The sequence below is a fragment of the Chiloscyllium plagiosum genome, unplaced genomic scaffold, assembly GCF_037043375.1.
Source record: "Chiloscyllium plagiosum isolate Xiang-an unplaced genomic scaffold, Cpla_swu_hap1 HiC_scaffold_15, whole genome shotgun sequence".
NCBI classification, from domain to species: Eukaryota; Metazoa; Chordata; class Chondrichthyes; order Orectolobiformes; family Hemiscylliidae; genus Chiloscyllium; species Chiloscyllium plagiosum.
The window spans coordinates 17,591,919-17,597,918 of NW_028270153.1; positions in this window are offsets into that span (position 1 = coordinate 17,591,919).

Consider the following 6,000-nt stretch of genomic DNA (forward strand, 5'->3'; position numbering starts at 1 on the left):
CTATGTCTCTATATAAAATAATTCGGGACTGTGGTTATCTTTCCAGCCATTGGGGTTGAACACCCTATGCACAGTTGGAGGCTATCTCCCTAGCCATCATATCATAAAGAAGCATCACTGTGGATGTGGAGATCCCAGTAATGTCAGATATTTGCAAGAATGTTACTGTGACCCTGGTAGACTTGGTTGGCTACATAATGTCTCTTGGCAAGTTTCTGACTTAACAATCCAGCTCCCTGCTGCCCCTTCATTCTGAGTAATTGGAGTGACAACTACCATTTCAGGATTCTCTTTCTCATTCTCCTGCTTCTCCTCATCATCCTGCCCTCCTCTTCAACGGAAATCATCTCCTTTCATTTTCCTGCATTCAGGCAGCACTTACACAGAAGTGCCTACAACTTTCAGTATTTACATTTGTGAGGATTGACAAATGCGAAACTTCAGAGTAACTCTCATTGGCCAGTAGCCTAAACTACCACTGATCCTAACTGCTGCACTTAAATCCATCCTGACAAATACAATGATAAGAATTGACTTATTCACCTGGCCTTCATCCCCACCCACAGATTGCATAGTTGCAATCTAAATGTTTCATTCTCGTCCATATTGTTCTACTTGAATAGGATGGATTCACATTCCTCAATTTCAAAGGCAAACCACTCATGTTATATAGCATCCCAGTGGGGAGATATGGGAATAATAACTTGACATTATCATTGCCAGGTATTTTGTCATTCTGGGCACAAATCTGTCCCTTGCTGTAATGGTAATTTTCTGCCCATTGTGTATATTTATTTGGAGTTGGAAGGAGCAAGGGCTTTTGCATCTGGCTCTTTGAAGCAGCAACTGGTGGTGGCCAACCCACCCACAATGTTGCTTCTGAACATAACAATGCCACCAACTTGCTCAGACATACCTCTAGGCTTTGGCACAGGCTAAAATTCCAACAGGTGAGCAACTTGTTTTGATACCTACAGCTTGCCTGATTCATTCTGACTGGGGCCAATGACATTCTTACTTCCATTCTCCTGCCTCTACATTCCAGTACACCATTGCTGTCACTGTATTCTGACATTTATTTTGAATTGGCAGCATCTTGTGAAATTTTGCCTGCAATTATTTTCACACAGAACGATACAGCGTATATAGCATTAAAAAAAGGCCATTCATCCAAGCCAGTCCATGCTGGTGTATATGTTTAGCTGACACCTACTCCAATCTTTCGGACTTAAATCTGTCAGTATCTTACTGTATATGTTACAAAACCAAACACTATCAGCTAATGATTGGGGTAGAATGTTTCCACAGTGAGAAAGGAAAAACCACAAGTGCGTCTGAAGGAGAAGAGGCACTTTTATTAACAAGATAGAATTTACTGCATAGTAACAGTAGACATGATGTATTGATGAGTTATACATAATGGCATGGAGTTTTGATGTCTTGATAGTCATTGTTCCACTGCAGTTGGGATTTGTACATCATTCCCACTGTCATACCAGACTCACCTGAGTTGTTGGTGCAGTGGGATGCAAAGTAAAACATGAGGAATGCCAAAACATTGAAATTGGAGTCTCAAATGTTGACCTTGGGTTTTTTTTTATTGCACACAGGAATGGGATACTTGGAGGAAAAGTTTGGATCTAGAAGACAGAGTTTCTCTTTTCCCATTAATGTTGTTGTTTATGTTGTAACACAACAAGTTTTAGGATCTTGTCAGTTTAGATATGTTATGCACTGTCAGTGGAAACTTCCAAAAATGCATTATGTTAAGCACTAAAGTCTCTTTTTCTGCACTGGGATTAAGAACTTCACCAATTTCCCATTCATTGCTTATGTGTAAATGTTCCTTTTAGATTAGATTACTTACAGTGTGGAAACAGGCCCTTCGGCCCAACAAGTCCACACTGACCCTCCGAAGAGCAACCCACCCAAAGCCATTCCTCTACATTTACTCCTTCACCTAACATGGCCAATTCACCTGAGCTGCACATTTTTGGACTGTGGAGGAAACCCAGACAGACACAGGGAGAATGTGTAAACTCCACACGGACAGTTGCCTGAGGTGGGAATTGAACCCAGGTCTACTGGTGCTGTGAGGCAGTAGTGCTAACCACTGTGCCATCTGTATACTCAATCATTTTATGTCTTGAAAGCTTCACATGACATTTAGTGGTGTGGCACTTTACCTGTTTTATTATGGACTCAAAACAGGAGGACATGGATTGCAGAATTGTCTCTGGATAGTTAGAAATGTAAGACATGCAAGAAAAAGAGTTGATACAAGAGATTCATGAGGCGAAGAACAAACTGTTCATTATAGTTATTGACAAATAAGAAAGTAGCTTACAGTTATTTAGTGTCTTTCACAACTCAGGTTGCCCCAAAGAAACTTTACAGTCAATGAAGTACTTTTGAAGCATTGCCATGTTCTGAAATACTGTAAAATCTGGAAGATCATAAAAGTGAACAAAATGCAAACTTGATCTAAAGTTTTGATTGTGAAAACCAAGTGGGTTTTGGACAATTTTGTAAGAGCTCTCTTAGACTGAATTGCTTTAAATTAAGCATCTCTGCTGTGTTATTGGTTTTATTCAAGTAGTGTGATTGAGATATCATCAATTTATGGTTATTGATATGCTCAAAGTGCTTGAATATTTATATCAGGAGGTTAGCAATATATCAAGAAGACAAACTAAAGTACTGTTAATGATGTTAAGATTGAGTCATTTCACTCTATAATGACACCATTAGACTTTTAATCAGAAGTCACCTGGTTTGGATGTCCAGGCTAACTGTAATTATTGTTTAATTTTGTTAAATTGCGCTTTGATATACTATCCACCGCAATGAAAAGTATTGTGTAACATTCTGGAATGTTTGATACCATTCCAGAGAGATCCTGCACTAAAGAATTGGAATAACTATATATTTCTGTGTGTGAACATTACAGGCAAGGCTGCATTGCCTATCCATTGTTTTGAGAAACTGATGGTTAGTTTTCTTTATTAACTGCAGAGCTTTGATACAATTCAGAATTGTACAGTGGTCTGAAAGGGCACAAACGAGTTATTACTTGCACTTACTGCATGTAATAGGCTCCATCCACAATGATGGTGTCATGGAGACATAATGGGAGAGTAAAGTGGGAACTTGTAAGAGACAGACCGAAAGCTAGATCTTCCCAGTGGTCTTTCTAGTAACGTAGAGTTTATTTTTATAATGGGTAAACAGTTGCAGAGACACAATAAATCTTGTTTACTCTGCAAGGTCCTTCTCATGGGAACAAAGAAGGACTATTTCACACATATTGAACAGGAGTCTTGCTCTAATTGTATAGGAGCCAGTTTGGACTGCACCTGCAGTACTGTGTCCAATTTTGGTCTCCTTATCTCAGGAAAGATACCATTACCATAGAAAGAGTGCTACAAGTGTCCATCAGATTTGTTCCCAGGATGGTGGGACTGGAACAGTGTGTGGAACAGTCCATCTTCCGCAGCTACACTGGCATCACACCCCACCTTTTCCTCCGCTACATCGATGACTGTATCGGTACTGCCTCATGCTCCCACGAGGAGATTGAACAGTTCATCCACTTTACCAACACCTTCCACCCCGACCTCAAATTCACCTGGACCGTCTCAGACTCCTCCCTCCCCTTCCTAGACCTTTCCATTTCTATCTCAGGCGACCGAATCAACACTGACATTTACTATAAACCGACTGACTCCCACAGCTACCTAGACTACACATCCTCCCACCCTGCCTCCTGTAAAAACACCATCCCATATTCCCAATTCCTTCGTCTCCGCCGCAACTGCTCCCAGGATGACCAGTTTCATACCGTACAACCCAGATGCCTCCTTCTTCAAAGACCGCAATTTCCCCCCAGACGTGATCGACGAGGCCCTCCACCATATCTCCTCCACTTCCCGCTCCTCCACCCTTGAGCCCCGCCCCTCCAATCACCACCAGGACAGAACCCCACTGGTGCTCACCTACCACCCCACCAACCTCCAGAAACATCGTGTCATCTGTCGTCATTTCCGCCACCTCCAAACGGACCCCACCACCAAGGATATATTTCCCTCCCCTCCCCTATCAGCATTCCAAAAAGATCACTCCCTCCGTGACTCCCTCGTCAGATCCACACCCCCCACTAACCCAACCTCCACTCCCGGCACTTTCCCCTGCAACTGCAAGAAATGCAAAACTTGCGCCCACACCTCCCCCCTTACTTCCCTCCAAGGCCCCAAGGGATCCTTCCATATCCACCACAAATTCACCTGCACCTCCACACACATCATTTATTGCATCCGCTGCACCCGATGTGGCCTCCTCTATATTGGGGAGACAGGCCGCCTACTTGCGGAACGTTTCAGAGAACACCTCTGGGACACCCGGACCAACCAACCCAACCACCCCGCGGCTCAACACTTCAACTCCCCCTCCCACTCCACCAAGGACATGCAGGTCCTTGAACTCCTCCATCACCAGACCATAGCAACACGACGGCTGGAGGAAGAGCGCCTCATCTTCCGCCTAGGAACCCCCCAACCACAAGGGATGAACTCAGATTTCTCCGGTTTCCTCATTTCCCCTCCCCCCCACCTTGTCTCAGTCAAATCCCTCGAACTCAGCACGACCTTCCTAACCTGCAATCTTCTTCCTGACCTCTCCGCCCCCACCCCCACTCCGGCCTATCCCCCTCACCTTGACCTCCTTCTACCTATCACATTTCCAACGCCCCTTCCACAAGTCCCTCCTCCCTACCTTTTATCTTAGCCTGCTGGACACACTTTCCTCATTCCTGAAGAAGGGCTCATGTCCGAAACATCGATTCTCCTGCTCCTCGGATGCTGCCTGACCTGCTGTGCTTTTCCAGCAACACATTTTCAGCTCTGATCTCCAGCATCCGCAGTCCTCACTTTCTCCTGGAACAGTGTGTTTCAGGTTTAGCCTGGTAGTCAAAGTTACCCCATCTCAAGCCTCCATAATGCTCCATGACAATGTTCTTGGGTCCCACGTTCAAATCCCACCATGGCTGATGGTGGAATTTGAATTCAATAAATATCTTGAATTAAAAGTCAAATGATGACCATGAAATTATTGCCAATTGTTGGAAAAGCCCATCTGGTCCATTGGGATCCTTTAGGGAAGGAAACTGCCATCCTTACCTGGTCTAGCTTCCTTGTGAATCCAGACCTATGGCAAAGTAGTTGACTCTTAAGTGTCCTCTGACCAATTAAGGATGGGCAACAAATGCTGCCTAGCCAACGACGCCCTCATTCTGTGAATGAATAAAGAAACAAAAAGGAGATTAAGTGGGCAAAGAGATATTTGCCTTTATTAGTCAAGGCATTGAATACAAGAGCAAGGAGGTTATGATGGAGTTGCACACAATTTTAGTTAGGCCACAGCTGGAATACTGTGCACAGATCTGGTCAGCACATGATATCCAGGATGTGATTGCACTAAAGAGCGAGCAGGGGAGATTTACCAGGATGTTCCCTGGCTGGAAACAATTCACCTATGAAGAGAGATGAGACAGGCTTGAGTTGTTTTCTTCTGAGCAGAGAAGGCTGAGGGGCAGACTTATTGAGGTGGATAAAGTTTTGAAAGGTATAGACAGGGCAGATTGGGAGAAATTTCTCCTGTTACAGAGGGGCACAGCTTTCAGATAAGGAGCAGGACGTTTAGAGGGGATTGATTAATTTTGTTTTCACCCAGAGGGCTGTGGACATGCAGAGCTCTTTGCCTGAAAGGGTGATTGACGTGGGAACCCTCAAGACATTTGAGAACTATTTAGATGAATACTTAAAACGCCATAGCATACAAGGTTATGGACCAAATGCTAGAGAATGATGCTGACATTCTCAAGAACCTCAAAGTTCTTGCTTTATTTCAAAGCCTGGATGCCTTAAATGAATAGTTAAAAAAAAGTGCAGAAGCTACCATGGCTGATGATTCCATTGTGTAATCTTCTGACTGGAATGGAATGTG